The sequence below is a fragment of the Typopeltis vanoorti genome, chromosome 4 (genome assembly GCF_054136105.1).
Source record: "Typopeltis vanoorti isolate ZY-2024b chromosome 4, IOZ_Tvanoo_1.0, whole genome shotgun sequence".
In the NCBI taxonomy this organism is placed as follows: Eukaryota; Metazoa; Arthropoda; class Arachnida; order Uropygi; family Thelyphonidae; genus Typopeltis; species Typopeltis vanoorti.
Genome location: NC_143552.1, coordinates 167,412,815 through 167,431,314, shown reverse-complemented (window position 1 = coordinate 167,431,314; position 18,500 = coordinate 167,412,815). Strand labels below are relative to the sequence as shown.

The window sequence follows — 18,500 nt, the reverse complement described above, 5'->3', positions numbered from 1 at the left end:
AATGACAGTGCTTATAAACCTTTTCTCATCAGACACAGTATGACTATTCAAACACTGTATGGAAAACACTTTTTTCATATTTCATATCACAAATTTCAAACAAAAAGGACTTGCACAGACTTCCCCCTATCTCCAGCCTTGGCCAACCTTTTTATGGAAAATTTTGAAACGAATGCTATTAAAAATCATCACAAGAAACCAAAAATTTAATTATGTTACATTGGTGATATTTTCTTTATTTGGTCAGGAACAATAGATGACTGAATTCATTTCAAAGACTATCTGAACAACTTACATCTCAATATAAAATTCACTCTTGAAATAGAAGGCACAAAAAATTACTGTTCCTTGATATCCCTATCGAAATAAAAGAAGAAGAAAAAAGATTGTCCTTTTAAATATACAGAAAACCTACTACAACTGCAAGATTTTTAAACGTCACTTCACACTATCATCCATTACAAAAGATAGGCATGATTAAAACATAAGACAGAGCATACAATATATTCATTACATCAATTAATAAGAATGAAGAAGAACTGTGCTGCCTGAGGCATAACCTTGTCCTCAGTGGCTGTGAACCCAAGATGATGAACAAAATTCTTAATACACCTCCAACAGATCCTTTACTTAAACAAGATTTTAAGAATACAGTCATACTACCTTACACCAAGAATGTTACAGGTAAAGTGGCTCTGCAAGTACAACATTAAAGTGACTTTTCTTACCATTGCATAAAATCTCTTACATCCACATCATCCCATGAAAAAATAGCAGGCATTTATGAGATTCATTGCTCTTGTGGCATTTGCTATGTAGGCCGGACCCGACATTTGCTATATAGACCGGAAACCCCGACCTTCTAAGATATCAATAAGAGAAGACAGCATAAATCTGGTTTGGCATCCCATTTGAACTTCCCAGTTACAACAAACCATAAAGTAGTTTGGCAACAAACAAAAATGCCTTATTTTGATTATAATTGTTTTGTAAGAAAGTTTAAGGAAGCCTCCTCCATGTAACAAAAATCAGCCATAATCCATTACCTAGTTTGGTCTGCTTTCATTAAAGATCTAACTGTCACAGACCTAGAATATGACATGTACAATGCAACAGAACTTGGATAGCAATAACCAGCATTGTTCCGGTGCATATAATTTATTGTTATTATTATTATTATTATATACGCCTCCATGGAGTCAGAAGACTCATCGTGGGAGGTATTTTCTGAGAAACACAAGTCTATCAAGACTCATCGAGGGAGGTCCCTCATAGGAAACACGAAGCCTATCATGCTCTTTCTCACAGTTTCCTTTCGTAAGTGTGTTTGAGGAAAGAGAGAAATTATATGCAAGAGACCGTTTACATTTAAATGAGGAACGATGTAGACATGTGGAGAGATTGCTGTTATGAAAAAGTCAGTGTGTCCCAGGGAGGATGATAGCAGGGGTGGCCTCTTGTGGGAATGGATACTTGGGAGAAGGGAAAAAATGTCAGGTAACACTGAGCCCAGTGGAGTCTAGAAGGGATAATGCTGGGTATAGAAACAGTGGCATTTATATGCTTTATACTAATGCCAGGAGTATCCGGAATAAGAGAGAGGAATTGGTGGCGCAGATAGCATCAGCCTGGCAAAAAATTATTGGGATCACTGAGACGTGGTTGACAGAAGAGGATATAATGATAGGAAAAGTCTCTGGGTACAGCATTTTTCGGCAGGATAGGAAGGGAAAGCATGGTGGTGGAGTACTGCTTATAAGTGACGACCTATGTCCTCTAAGAGTGGAGACTTTGGAAGGCAGTGGCACTAATGATTTTGAAAGCATATGGTGTGAGGTAGAGGTGGGCAAGATAGGATATTTAGTGGGGTGTTGCTACAGGCCCAGGAGCACAGAGGGTGGAGACCAAGAAATGTTTAGACAGTTGAGTTTGGCAAGTGCAAGAAGAATGATTGTTATGGGAGATTTTAACTACAGTAGTATAAACTGTGGAGAGAAAAATGCATGTAGCAATAAGGGAGTGGAATTTCTAGAATTCTTGAGGGATAAATGTCTTTGGAAACATGTAACAGAGGGAACAAGAGGTTCAAGAGTTTTAGATTTGGTTATAGCATCAGATGAGTTGATAATAACTGAGATGACATCTCTCCCACCAGTTGGAGAGTGTAACAATATGGTTTTGACTTGGAAAATGAATAGACATGAAGGAGTATCAAAGAGAAGGGAACGTATGTGGAATTATATGACAGGTGATTATAATAGTGTACGACGTCAACTTGGGGAAATTTCATGTAGGGGAGAATTGGAAGGCTGGGATATCATTAGTGCGTGGGAAATTATGAAAGAATATTTGTTAGCGGCAATGGTACGTTGTATACTACGAGTGAATGAGAGGACACAATTTGAAGTAAAATGGATAACAAACAATATTAAACAGGAATTGCATGCGAAAAACAGGCTATGGAAGAGATATAAGGAGACAGGTGAAGAGAAGATGCATGAAGAGTATAAGACACAGGCCAGAAGAGTGACTAATATGGTAAGCAAGACGAAACTTGAATATGAGAGAAGATCAGCTCTAAGATCCACAGAAAATCCTACTATCTGGCCAGCAGGAGGAGAAATGACTGTGGAAGAATGATATTGTGGGATAAAAATGGGAATAGAGTGACTTATGCAGAGGACATAGTGGAATTGTTCAATGAACACTTTATTGGAGTATTTCATCCTGGAGGAGTCAGTTTTAATGCTAGAGGGATTAGGCAGGTTCGAGGTTTAGAGGCACAGGAGGAGATTGTGTTTCAAATACTGAGTACTCTAGATGTCAGTAAAGCTGTGGGACTGGATGGTATTTCAGTTTGGCAAGTGCAAGAAGAATGATTGTTATAGGAGATTTTAACTACAGTAGTATAAACTGGGGAGAGGAAGATGCATGTAGCAATAAGGGAATGGAATTTCTAGAATTATTGAGGGGCAAATGTCTTAGGCAACATGTAACAAAGGGAACAAGAGGTTCAAGAGTTTTGGATTTGGTTATAGCATCAGAAGAGTTGATAATAACTGAGATGATATCTCTCCCATGAGTTTTGATAGAATGTGCTAGGGAACTGACATTGCCTTTGACCTGGCTTTTCAATGAAAGTCTGGCTGCGGGAAAGATGCTTATGGAATGGAAGGAAGGTAAGATTGTGCCATTGCATAAGGACGGTAGCAGACTGGAAGTGTGTAATTATAGGCCAGTTTGTGTGTCATCAGTAGTTAGTAAGATCTTGGAGAAAGTAGTGAGGAACCGTATACAGCATTGGGTAGATGAAGATAATTTTATATGTGAGAGTCAACATGGATTTGTGAAGGGGGTGCTCTTGTTTTAGCAATATGCTAGTCTTTTATGTTAAAGTTACAAGAGCATTAGATGAGGGAAAGGCATATACTGCAATTTTCTTAGACTTAGCGAAGGCATTTGTCAGGGTGTTACATGATAATCTGATATTCAAGTTGCAGCACATGCATCTGGATGTCAGATTGGTCAACTGGATTCAGGATTGGCTGTCTGATAGGTATCAGTGAGTTGTGTATGGCAGGGAAATTTCAAGGAAGCAAAGTATTACAAGTGGGGTTCAACAGGGCTCACTACTGGGACCTATATTGTTTAATCTTTATATCAATGACATTGTCAGTGGATTGCAAGGGTATATTCAGTTGTTTGCAGATGATGCGAAGCTGGAAAGGATTATTAGTAATAGTGCAGATGCGACAGCCCTTCAAGAGGATTTGAATAAGCTAGATAGATGGGGAAATGAATGGGGGGGTGTCAGTTTAATGCAGCAAAATGTAAAGTCTTGAGGTTTGGGACTCATCAATGGGACGCTCTACTCTACGGGAGGAGTTAAACTGGAGGAAGTAGGGGAGATGAGCACTGGGGTTGATGATTGATACAAACCTGAAATTTAGGGGACATATTGCAAAGGAGGTGAAGGTAACACAGAGGATTGCTGCAATAATGAGAAAGGCAATGACCAGCAGAGATAAAATTGTTATCTCTGCTGGTCATGGTCTGATCAGGGTCTTATACAATTGTTCTCAGATTTGGTCCCCAGGATTTGAAGGGGATAAATTAACTGTGGAAAGGATACAAAGATGGTCTCAGTACTGTACAATTTTGTTTATGAGGATCGGCTGAGGGAATGTGGACTGCAGAGTTTGGTGGATAGAAGAAGGAGAGATGATATGATTGAGACTTTTAAACTGTTGAGAGGTGGTTACAGGGTTGAAACTGGAGAGTTCTTTCGCTTGGTTTAACAGCGGGAACGAGTGATGACAAGAGGATCACAGATTGCTTTTCTAACTTCCAGAGATGGAAGTTACGAAAGGAATCTGTGAGCAAGAGGGTGAAGAGTGGTTTCTTTGCATGGATGATGGTTGAACTGGAATGCATCACCTGATGGAGTGGTGAGAGCGTTAACGGTCAATGTGTTTAAGTAGTGGTATGATAGACTTTGTGTTTCTTAGGGAGGGACCTCCCCTCGATGAGTCTTCATAGACTTTGTGTTTCATAGGAAGTACCTCCCATGATGAGTCTTTTGACTCCATGGAGTCCCGAATAATAATAATAATAATAACTTCCAGGGATGTCCCCTTGTCATGACTTGTTCCCACTGTTCAGCCAAGCAAAAGAAATCCCTGGTTTCAACCCTGTTACCACCTCTCAACAGTTTAAAATCTCAATCATATCACCTCTCCTTCTTCTATCCACCAAACTCTGCAGTCCACACTCCCTCAGCCAATCCTGATTACTAACATTGTACAGTCCTGAAAACATCGTTGTTATCCTGCTCTGTACCATTTCCACAGTTAAATAATCCCCTTCAAATCCAGGGGACCAGATCTGAGAACAATAGTCTGGTCTGATCAGAGTCTTATACAATGGAATGATAACCCTTTTATCTCTGCAGGTGAGTATCCTTCTCATTATTGCAGCAATCGTCTGTGTTACCTTCAATACCTGTGCGATATGTACCCTAAATTTCAGGTTTCTATCAATCATCAACCCCAGATCTCTTTTCTCCCCTACTTCCTCCAGTTAAACTCCTCCCATAGAGTATGCAGCATCCCAGATCAACCCCAGATCTCTTTTCTCCCCTACTTCCTCCAGTTAAATTCCTCCCATAGAGTATGCAGCGTCCCATCGATGTGTCGCAAAGACCGTACATTTTGCTGCATTAAACCGATATCCCCATTCATTTGCCCATCTGACGCTTATACAAATCCTCTTGCAGAGCTTCCACATCTCCACAATTACTAATATCCCTTCCCAGCTTCACATCATCTACAAACAACTGAATATCCCCTTGCAATCAACTGACTATGTCATTGATATAAAGATTAAACAATATAGGTCCCAGTAGTGAGCCCTGTTGCACCCCACTTGTAATACTCTGCTTCCTTGAAATGGTCCCACCATACACAACTCACTGATACCTATTGGACAGCCAATCTTGAATCCAGTTGACCAATCATGACATCCAGACGCATGTGCTGCAACTTGAATATCAGCTTATCATGTGGCAGCCTGTCAAATGCCTTCGCTAAGTCTAAGAAAACGGCAGTATATGCCTTTCCCTCATCTAATGCTCTTGTAACTTTATTATAAAAGGCAAGCATATTGCAAAAACAAGAATGCCCCTTCACAAATCTATGTTGACTCTCACAGATAACATTACCCTCATTTGCCCAATGCTGTATACGGTCCCTCACTACTTTCTCCAAGATCTTACTAACTACCGATGACACACAGACTGGCCTATAATTAGACAGTTCCAGTCTGCTTCTGCGCTTTTGCAGTTGCACTATCTTATCTTCCTTCCATTCCATGAGCACCTTTCCGCAGCCAGACTTTCATTGAAAAGGCAGTTCAAAGGCATTGTCAGTTCCCTAGCACATTCTCTCAAAACTTGGTGAAATACCATCCATTTCCACAGATTTACTGACATCCACAGTACTCAGTATTTGGAGCATACTCTCCTCCTGCACCTCTAAACCACGAACCTGCACTATCTCTCTAGTATTCAAATTGACTCCTCCAGGATGAAATACTGCAAAAAAGTGTTCATTGAACAATTCCACTATGTCCTCTGCATCAATCACTCTATTCCCATTTTTATCCCGTAATGTCATTCTTCCACAGTCATTTCTCCATCTACTGACCTCATAGCTAAAAAATTCCCTGAGATTTTCTTTGGATCTTTTGGACAATCACTTCTCGTATTCCAGTTTCGCCTTCCTTAGCGTACTAGTCACTCTCCTGGCTTGAGTCCTGTATTCTTCATGCATCCACTCTTCACCTGTCTCCTTATACCTCTTCCATTGCCTCTTTTTCACATGCAGTTCCTCTTTAATATTGTTTGTCATCCACTTTACTCCAAATTGTGTCCTCTTCTTCACTCGTGTATTACAGCTTACCATTACTGTTAACAAATATTCCTTCACAATTTCCCAAGCATTAATGATATCCTGCCCTTCCAATTCCTTCCTCCATGAATCTTCTCCAAGTTGATGTCTAAGACTATTATAATCACCTGCTTTATAATTCCACATACGTTCTCGTGTCTTTGATACTCATGCATGTCTGTTCATTTTCCAAGTCAAAACCATATGGTCATTCTCTCCAACTGTTGGGAGAGATGTCATCTCAGTTATTATCTACTCTACTGATGCTATAACCAAATCCAAAACCTTTGTACCTCTTGTTCCCTTTGTTACATGTTGCCTAAGACATTTGTCCCTCAAGGATTTTAGAAATTCCATTCCCTTATTGCTACATGCATCTTCCTCTCCCCAGTTTATACTACTGTAGTTAAAATCTCCCATAACAATCATGATTCTTGCACTTGCCACGCTCAACTGTCTCAACATCTCCTGGTCCTCACCCTGTGTGCTTCTTGGCCTGTAGCAACATCCCACTAAATATCCTGTCTTGCCCACCTCCACCTCACTCCATATGCTTTCACAATCATTAGTGTCACAGCCTTCCAAAGCCTCCACTCTTAGAGGGCATAGGTCATCACTTATCATAAGTAGTACTCTGCCACCACACTTTCCCTTCCTAATCTGTCGAAAAATGCTGAACCCAGCAACTTCTACTCCTGTTATTATATCCTCTTCTGTCAACCACGTCTCGGTGACCCCAATAATCTTGGGCCAGGGTGATGCTATCAGTGTCACCAATTCCTTTCCCTTATTACGAATATTCCTGGCATTAGTATAAAGCATAAAAATGCCATTGTTTCTGTATCCAGCATTATCGCCTCTTGAATCCACTGGGCTCTGCATTACCTGATGTTGTCCCCTTCTCTCAAGTACCCATTCCCACAAAGTCACCCCTGCTACCATCCACACTACACACTGACTCGTTCAGAACAGCAATCTCTCCAGATGCCTACGTCCTTCCTCATTCAAATGCAAGCGGTGTCTCATATACAATTCCTATCTGTTCTCAAATGCACTCCAATCATCCACATATTCCAATCCTCTCTTCTGACACATTATCACTATTATGCCATTCAATATCACCACTTTTCTGCTCAGCTCATCACTATCATACCTAGGCAACACACCCACTATCTTTCCTCTCTCTCTGTGTCTTCTTTTTTACACCCTCAAGCAAGAATCACATATCTCTTGCTGCCCTACTTACATTACCACTCAAGTCATTTGTTCCTACCATGACAATCATCTCATCCACCCTTTCACCTCTCTTAATTGCCATAGCCACACTTTCTATCATTCCTCCAGGCAAACATTCCTCATGCAGCCTGTCTTGAACACCATGGATCATTGAGTCCCCATACAATGTTCCTCGATTGCTCACCTGCATCCCTCACTCTCCCTCTCTCTCTCTCTCTCCCATCTAGCACTTTCTCTCTGTGTTCCCCTATTTCTCTAATCACATATCTCTTGCTGCCCTACTTACATTACCACTCAAGTCATTTGTTCCTACCATGACAATCATCTCATCCACCCTTTCACCTCTCTTAATTGCCATAGCCACACTTTCTATCATTCCTCCAGGCAAACATTCCTCATGCAGCCTGTCTTGAACACCATGGATCATTGAGTCCCCATACAATGTTCCTCGATTGCTCACCTGCATCCCTCACTCTCCCTCTCTCTCTCTCTCTCCCATCTAGCACTTTCTCTCTGTGTTCCCCTATTTACCTGCCTTCCTGACATCACTCTTAGAGGGCATAGGTCATCACTTATCATAAGTAGTACTCTGCCACCACACTTTCCCTTCCTAATCTGTCGAAAAATGCTGAACCCAGCAACTTCTACTCCTGTTATTATATCCTCTTCTGTCAACCACGTCTCGGTGACCCCAATAATCTTGGGCCAGGGTGATGCTATCAGTGTCACCAATTCCTTTCCCTTATTCCGAATATTCCTGGCATTAGTATAAAGCATAAAAATGCCATTGTTTCTGTACCCAGCATTATCCCCTCTTGAATCCACTGGGCTCTGCGTTACCTGATGTTGTCCCTTTCTCCCAAGTACCCATTCCCACAATTCCTAGTTCCAGTGCTCCCTCGCATTCTTCTCATTCTCTCTCATACTGTTTCTGTTCTTTCCTCTTCTATCATTCCCATAACTCTCTCTCATTCAGACTCTTATACTGTTCCGATTCTCTCTTCTGCTACCATTCTCATAACTCTCTCTCATTCCCTCTCCTCTACTATTGTTCCTGTTCTGTCCTCTTCTCTCATTCCCATAACTCTTTCTCACTCCTTCTCTGATTCGTCTTGCATTCGTCTCTTCCATTCGCTTAATCTCATCTTTCACATTTCTCATCTCATTCCCCAGCCATTCCACCTGCTCTTTCAGCTCATCTGTCTCTCTCTTAAGTCAGCCACTCTTGTTTGCCATTCATCCTCCCAATTGAGACCATCTCCTAAAACTTCAGAATCATTCAACATTTCCATACTTCCCACTCTTATTATTTTATTCATACTTCTCTCACTCTCTATCATTTCTAAATCATCAACTTCCTCCCATTGCCTGCATTTTACACATATACATTTTCTCCCTTTTCTCTCCTGCCACATATACAACCACCGAGACGCATACATTCCTCAAGTGCTGCATGCTACAAAATCCCATATGATATTGTTCAAAACGAAGCCCTTAAATTGGGGGGGGGGGAGGGACTTGGCAATATGCCATTTGCAATTTTAACTGCCGCTTTCGCCATTATTCAAAATAGTGTCGCTAATTATTGTCAAAAAAATAAACGCTAAATAAGTATTAGGGAGTATAACTATGAGAAAAAGTACACTGTATTTAATTTATTCATTCTGATTACTTATTTATATGTCCCAATTATGAAGATTTGATATGTGTAATTAAATGTTTCTCACCTTTTTTTTTTTTTTGTACAACCTTTGCTAATATCCTTGTTATGTTAGTCTGATGACTTACAAAACTTTATTTTTATTATTATTATTATTATTATTATTATTATTATTATTTGTCACCTCCAGAGAGTCCAAAGACTCATCGAAGGAGGGCATATACTCTACATCTGCTCACCAATGCCATCTACCGCCAACCACCATCACTAGTATTTCCACAGATAATCACAATCATCCATGCCCACGGTGGGATTCAAACCCGCAGCCTCTTGACTGGAGAGCGGATACACTAACCACTCGGCCAGCCAGACTGGCAACTTGTAGCGTTGTAGGGTAGGGTTATGATTCTAGTGGTAAGACTTATACGTTGGTTAGACATAACTGGTAATTAATTTACGGAATTAACAACGCATATAAAGTAAATTAATTAAAGATAACTTTAATGAATCACTTCTATATTTCGACAATGTCACATTGTCATCTTCAGGAACATAAAGATATGGTATGTGCACTACAGGAACTAACAAAGCAAATGAGGTAGGGTTATATTTGATTAGTTTTATTAAACTCATTAAAAACATGTGGTCTCAATACTGGAAGCTGTCTACAGAAATTCTATTTTTATTCAGTATTCCTTTTTTAATGTTATCCTACTCATGCAAGTGGGAGTCACATTAAAATACGTAGTGCATTTCTATGAGGATTATGGGTGAGCTAATGGTGGTCTCATACTGGACAATGAAATTCATCTTCCATTGAAAGATATTCACATATATCAATGTCTATGGAATTCACTTCTTGTTGGATAGTGTATGTGCAGTTGGCTCTCTGCCAATCAGTTAGTAATTGATTAAGGATAATTCATTTTGAATCTATCATGAAGTCAAAGTATTCTTATTGAAGCATCTTTCCATCTCTGAATTGGAACTTTTAATTCATGTTGTGTTCTAAAACTAACATTTTCCCCAAGAAGCAAACACCTCACAACATGCTGCATACTCCAGGGCTGAAAGCCATTTTGTAAAGCATAGTAGTAATTTATTTCCCATAGAAGAATTTGATTATGCAGTAATTACAGTATCTCCACTATGATCTTTTAGGTGTTACTACCAGTCAAGAGTTATAGCAGCAACTATTAAAAAGTTAATCAAGTAAATATTTATAGCAGTAACTCTTAAAGAATTACATTACTGCTAACACTTATTACAAGAATAATACAGTAATCTACTGTTTATCCACACCTCTGGAATGTGAATTGCCATTCTGATAATTGAAGTGTTGGATAATTAAGTAAAACGACATGGTGCTGTAGCTGCAGTCGGTTGACATACACAGGTTAGTTAATTGAATGATCATTGTTTTGAAGATCAGATAAATGGTAGGTTACTGTATAGATTATAAACAACACTTGATTACATTGTTGCAGAAACAGTTCAAATTTTAACAGAAAACAGGAATTAATGTTTATTGTTCTTTAAAGATGTTCACTAGGGATTAGATAAAGAAACAAACTTACAAAAGAAAGATTCTGATATTGCGACCACATGTTTATTAAGATAAATAAAAATAAACAAACCCGACAAGTTTTATATGTCATAAATGGTAGGTTACTGTATAGATTATAAACAACACTTGATTACATTGTTGCAGAAACAGTTCAAATTTTAACAGAAAACAGGAATTAATGTTTATTGTTCTTTCAAGATGTTCACTAGGGATTAGATCAAGAAACAAACTTACAAAAGAAAGATTCTGATATTGCGACCACATGTTTATTAAGATAAATAAAAATAAACAAACCCGACAAGTTTTATATGTCGTTTGGCTTACATCTTCAGGGGTTAAAGGTAAATAAAAGTTTAAAACACAAGAAATGAGAAATTACTCAAAATAGTACATTCTATGATGTTATGGCCGTCTAACTGTTAAATTAAAAAATCTGAGTTCAGAATCTGTGCATGCTAAGTTTGAACAATGCTAGATGTTGTCACATTTTGTTGTTCACATTCACACTGCACGAGGTCTGACTTAGGTATATTTTTATCAATGTTGACTAAACTTATTGTAGAATTAGACCCTGGTTTTTGTTGCATTGCATTGGAATTCTAAGCATATTAGCAGCTTCTTTAAATTTCCTTGTGAAACAGTTTTTTTTCAATATAAGACATGTTCATTTTATGCCAGAGTACATTATGGCCAGTTGAAGTTGTGTGAGATGCTATGCCTGATTTGTGTTCTCTCCTTTTTTGCATGTCTTTTTGGTGTTTGTTCATATGAATTTCCTCTGATCTTCCTATCTGGCCTACGTGGCAGATGCCACAGGAACAATGAATTTTAATGTACACCTGGTTTTTTTAAAGGATCATTGTTTTAAAGGTCAGATAAATGGTAGATAATAAATAAGTTTAATTAAAATCTTGAGGGATAGAGCTTACAATATTTCCAGCACCGAAAAAAAGGGAAATGAAGAATTACATTATTTAACATAGATCCTCAGAAAAGATGGTTTTGAACCTAAGATAATCAAGAAAATCCTCAACACACCTCCTACAAGCATCTCACAAAAGCAAATTTCGAGAATGCAATCATGCTATCATACATCACGAATGTTACAGACAAATTGGCCAAATTACTAAGCAAACATAACATTAAAGTTGCTTTTCTTTCGCTAGAAAAAATGTCAAGATTTCTACATAGGCCAGACGGGAAGATCAGGGGGAAATTCGTATGAATGAACACCAAAAAGACATGCAAAAAAGGAGAGAAAACACAAATCAGGCCTAGCATCCCACACAGCTTCCACCCGCCATGTCTTATATTGAAAAAACCTGTTTCACAAATAAATTTAAAGAGGCTGCTAATATGCTTAGAATTCCAATGCAATGGAACAAAAACCAGGGCCTAATTCTATACCAAGTTTGGTTAGCATTGATAAAAAATACACCTAAGTCAGACCACAGACAGTATGAACGTGACAACATCTAGCATTGTTCAAACTTAGCATGAATAGATTGGGATGAACTTAGGTACAATTTCATTGTACCTAAGTTCATCCCAATCAAGCATGCATTCCATACAACCAAAGCTAACAGAATTCACTGAAGAAAGGAAGTAGCGATTTTGAGAGAAAGAATTGCAACCACTAGATCAGAACTAGCACAAATATGCCAAGATACATTTACTCTACACAATGAGTTAGCCACATCACTTCCATCCGACCTTTGGAATAACATTGACAATATTACATACAACAAACTGCTGCAATTTCTGACCAGAAGAAATGTAATTTAATTAAAAAATTTAATGTACTTCTTCAAGAAAAATAAAAACAAAGAAAACATCTAGATCACTCCAAAGTAGTAACTAACCTAGTAATTAACCTTCCTATCAAGAACGGAAAAAAAATCTACTTTTGAAAGGTTTCAACTTCGCTTTAACGCCACGCTACATCCCAAAATTTGACATCATAGCTCAAATCAAGAAAGCAATACGAAATTTGCCTGGGGATGCATCAGATGTCATCTGTATACAAAGTACAGCATTACTATTACAAGCAAATTACCACCCAGAAATTTAACATACACAGAATTCACAGCCCTCAAAGACCTAAATTCAGACAAAAACATCGTTATAATTAAGGCAGATAAAGGGAATGCGACAGTAGTCATGAACTCAGAGGATTATGACAAAAAAAATGAAGATTCTTCTTGAAGATTCTAATACCTATACACCTTTAGACAGAAATCCCACCTGGCGAGCTCACAATAAAACCAATGATCTAATTAAAAATATACCCAATTGGACTAAAGAACTAAAAAGAACTCTACAATCAAAACACCCATTAGTACCTAGGAGTGGCGCTAGCGTCGCCGTAGCACGTGGCGGTGAATTTGAGCTGTGCAGAAGAAAGTGATTTTTAATCGGTGAATAGTCCGTTTTTTTCCCCGTTTTTCTACGTTTTTGAGTGCTGAATTGTTTCTCTGAATACGAGTGTACTTCAGTGGTTGTTTTTCGGAAGTTAGTTGCTGTCGCGATATAATATATGTTGGTACCGTCAGAATCGAACGTGTAACGGTGGAAGACAAAACGAAGCTAAGTTACTGTATTTAGTTATATTTCATTTTATTTAATTATATTAGTACTTAAATGTTCTGATGTTTGTACTTTTTTCCCCTCTTATTTATTAATTGAATAATTATTAAGGATTACGCTACTCGGCAGTAAGGAATGATGGTGGATTCAGCAGCAGTCGCAAGTGGCATAACGCCAAGTCCTCCGCCATTTAAGAACTCAATTATTAGCAATATCATAAGGGACTTTGTGGCATGCAGTACTTGCGGCATGTATGCTTCTAGGGAATTACATATGTGGCTTCTTAAAGAGAGTGGAGAACGTATGTGCGCAAAATGCAGGCAGTTGGAGGAAATAAGTACATTACATATATCGATATCTGACTTTGTTGCTCCAGGAACGGAGAATGAATGTAGGAAGACAAGTAGTATGATAGGAGAGAATGAGAAAATAATGGTTGATAGTGTGGAAGGTGTGAGTGACTGTGGAAGTTTAGGAGATGGTTTTGTTTGGGAGAGTGAATTTAGATTAAGAGTGACTGACCTGCAGAGGGAGATAGATGAGTTGAAAGAGGAGGTGGAATGTCTTGTGAATGAGAGCAGAAGTATGAAAGATAAGATTAGGAGAATGGAAGAGATAAATGCAAGGCGAATCAGAGTAGGAGAGAGAGAGAATGTAAGGAGTATGAGTGAGAGGTATGGGGGTGCTAGAAGAGGAGAGATTGGAAACAGTAGAAGAGAGGGAATGACAGAGAGGTATGGGAATGCTAGCAGACGAGAGGATGGAAGCAGTAGGAGAGATGGAATGAGAGAGAGATATGGAAGTGCTAGAAGAGGAGAGAATGGAAACAGTAGGAGAGATGGAATGAGAGAGAGGTATGGGAATGCTAGAAGACGAGCAGATGGAAACAGTAGTAGGAGAGACAGAATGAGAGAGGGATATGGAAGTGCTAGAAGTGGAGAAAATGGAAACAGTAGGAGAGAGGGAATGAGAGAGATGTATGGGAGTGCTAGAAGTAGAGAGAATGGACACAGTAGAAGAGAGAGGTATGGGAATGAAAGAAGAGGAGAGAATGGAAACAATAGGAGCGATGGAATGGTAAGAGGTATAATGTATGGTGACTCAATGATCCGTGGTGTTCAAGATAGGATGCGTGAGGAGTGTTTGCCAGGAGGAACAATAGAAAGGGTGGCTATGGCAATTAAGAGAAGTGAAAGGGTGGATGAGATGATTGTGATGGTAGGAATGAATGACTTGAGTGGTAATGTAAGTCGGGCAGCGAGAGATATGAGATTTTTGCTTGGGACTGTACGGAAGAAGACAGAGAGAGGAAAAATAGTGTGCGTGTTGCCTAGGTATGATAATGATGAGCTGAGCAGAAGAGCGGTGATATTGAATGGCATAATAGCAAGAATGTGTGACAAGAGAGGACTGGTATATGTGGATGCTTGGAGTGCGTTTGAGGAAAGAGAGGAGTTGTTTGCGAGAGACCGTTTACATTTGAATGAGGAAGGACGTAGGCATCTGGAGAGATTGCTGTTCTGAACGAGTCAGTGTGTCCCAGGGAGGATGATAGCAGGGGTGGCCTCTTGTGGGAATGGATACTTGGGAGAAGGGAGACAATGTCAGGTAAGACTGAGCCCAGTGGAGTCTAGAAGGGATAATGCTGGGTATAGAAACAATGGCATTTATATGCTGTATACTAATGCCAGGAGTATCCGGAATAAGGGAGAGGAATTGGTGGCGCAGATAGCATCAGCCTGGCCAAAAATTATTGCGATCACTGAGGCGTGGTTGACAGAAGGGGATATAAAAACAGAAATAGAAGTCGCTGGGTATAGCATTTTTCGCCAGGATAGGAGGGGAAAGCGTGGTGGTGGGGTTCTGCTTATGATAAGTGATGACCTATGTCCTCTAAGAGTGGAGAATTTGGAAGGAAGTGAGACAAATGATTTTGAGAGCGTATGGTGTGAGGTAGAGGTAGGCAAGACAGGATATTTAGTGGGGTGTTGCTGCAGACCCAGGAGCACAGAGGATGGGGACCAGGAGATGTTTAGACAGCTAAGTTTGGCAAGTGCAAGAAGAATGATTGTTATGGGAGATTTTAACTTCAGTAGTATAAATTGGAGAGAGGAAGATGCATGTAATAATAGGGGAATGGAATTTCTAGAATTCTTGAGGGACAAATGTCTTAGTCAACATGTAACAGAGGGAACAAGAGGTTCAAAAATTTTGGATTTGGTTATAGCATCAGAAGAGCTGATAGTAACTGAGTTGACGTCTCTCCCACCAGTTGGAGAGAGTGACCATATGGTTTTGACTTGGAAAATGAATAGACATGCAGGAGTATCAAAGAGACGGGAACTTATGTGGAATTATAAGGCAGGTGATTATAATAGTCTTAGACGTCAACTTCGGGAAGTTTCATGAAGGGAGGAATTGGAAGGCCGGGATATCACCAGTGCATGGGAAATTGTGAAAGAATATTTGTTATCAGCAATGGTAAGTTGTATACCACGAGTGAAGAAGAGGGTGCAATTTGGAGTAAAGTGGATGACAAACAATATTAAACAGGAATTGCATGCGAAAAAGAGGCTATGGAAGAGATATAAGGAGACAGGTGAAGAGATGCATGAGGAATATAAGACACAGGCCAGAAGAGTGACTCATGTGGTAAGGAAAGCGAAACTGGAATATGAGAGGAGTTTGGCCCTAAGATCCAAAGAAAATCCTAGGGAATTTTTTAGCTATGTGGCCAGTAGGAGGAGAAATGACTGTGGAAGAATGATATTGTGGGATAAAAATGGGAATAGAGTGACTGATGCAGAGGACATAGTGGAATTGTTCAATGAACACTTTATTGGAGTATTTCAGATTAGAGGAGTCAGTTTTGATGCTAGAGGGATAGGACTGTTACGAGGTCTGGAGGTACAGGAGGAGAGTGTGTTTCAGATACTGAGTACTCTGGATGTCAGTAAAGCTGTGGGACTGGATGGTATTTCGCCACGAGTTTTGAGAGAATGTGCTAGGGAATTGACAATACCTTTAATGTGGCTTTTCAGTGAAAGTCTGGCTTTGGCAAAGGTGCCCAGGGAATGGAAGGAAGGTAATATAGTGCCATTGCATAAGGGTGGTAACAGACTGGAAGTGTCTAATTATAGGCCAGTCTGTGTGTCATCAGTAGTTGTTAAGATCTTGGAGAAAGTAGTGAGGGACCGAGTACAGCATTGGGCAGATGAGGGTAATGTTATCTGTGAGAATCAACATGGATTTGTGAAAGGACGCTCTTGTTTTAGCAATATGCTAGCCTTTTATAATAAAGTTACAAGAGCATTAGATGAGGGAAAGGCATATACTGCAATTTTCTTAGACTTGGCGAAGGCATTTGACAGGGTGCCACATGATAAGCTGATATTTAAGTTGCAGCATATGGGTCTGGATGTCAGATTGGTCAACTGGATTCAGGATTGGCTGTCTGATAGGTATCAGAGAGTTTTGTATGGTGGAGCAGTTTCAAGGAGGCAGAGGGTTACAAGTGGGGTCCCACAGGGCTCAGTACTAGGACCTATATTGTTTAACCTTTATATCAATGACATAGCCAGTGGATTGCAGGGGGATATTCAGTTGTTTGCGGATGATGCGAAGCTGGGAAGGATTATTAGTAATAGTGCAGATGTGGTAGCCCTGCAAGAGGATTTAAATAAGCTAGATAGATGGGCAAATGAATGGGGGTGTCAGTTTAATGCAGCAAAATGTAAGGTCTTGAGGTTTGGGAAACATCGATGGGATGCTGCATACTCTATGGGACGAGTTATACTGGAGGAAGTAGGGGAGACAAGAGATCTGGGGTTGATGATTGATAGAAACCTGAAGTTTAGGGGACATATTGCAAAAGTGGTGAAGGTAACACAGAGGATTGCTGCTATTATGAGAAGGACACTGACCTGCAGAGATAAGAGGGTTATCATTCCGTTGTATAAGTCTCTTATCAGACCACACTTGGACTATTGTTCTCAGATTTGGTCCCCAGGATTTGAAGGGGATATATTAACTGTGGAAAGGATACAAAGACGGATGACAAAGATGGTTTCAGGACTGTACAAGGATAGTTATGAGGATCGGCTGAGAGAATGTGGACTGCAGAGTTTGGTGGATAGAAGAAGGAGAGGTGATATGATTGAGACTTTTAAACTGTTGAGAGGTGGTTACAGGGTTGACACTGGGGAGTTCTTTCGCTTGGTTGATCAGCGGGAAGGAGTGATGACAAGAAGCCATCCCTGTAAGTTACGAAAGGAAACTGTGAGCAAGAGGGTAAGGAGTGGTTTCTTTGTGTGGAGGGTGGTTGAGCCATGGAATGCATTGCCTGATGGAGTGGTGGGAGCGAGAACGGTCATTGGGTTTAAGGAGTGGTATGATAAACTTTGTGTTTCTCAGGGGGGGACCTCCCCTCGATGAGTCTTGACAGACTTTATGTCTTAGAAAGGACCTCCCTCGATGAGTCTTTTGACTCCTTGGAGGCCTGAATAATAATAATAATAATAATAATAATATATGGAGTACCAAAAATTCATAAGAAAGACACTCCTTTAAGACCTATAGTAGATGAAAGAGACTCTCCAACCTCAAATCTTGCAAAACACCTCACTAACATGATTTTACCACACATAGGAAAAACAACAACATTCATTAAGAACAGTGCACATTTTATTGAGAAGGTAAAGGATATATACATAGAACCTTCAGACATTTTGGCAAGTTTGGATGGTCAGCCTCTTTACAAATGTTCCCAGAAATGAAACAGTGAATATCCTTGAAGACCTTTTTTCACCGGATGGTGTAGAACTATATAAACATTGCATAAAAAATACATTTTTCATGTATCAAGACAAATTTTGGGAACAAAAAGGACTGGCAATGGGCTTTTCCCCCCCCTCCTCTCTCCAGCTTTAGCTAACCTATATATGGAAAATTTTAAAAATAATGCTTTAAAAACTATCATAAAAAACCGAAAATTTGACTTCGTAAT

At 39.6% G+C, this 18,500-nt stretch overlaps 1 protein-coding gene across 1 annotated transcript in view; it reads left to right on the top strand.

Moving 5' to 3' along the window:
• The window catches only part of LOC150107828 (uncharacterized), a 290,123-nt gene that overhangs the window by 70,101 nt on the left and 201,522 nt on the right, over window positions 1-18,500 (top strand). The window lies entirely within an intron of this gene.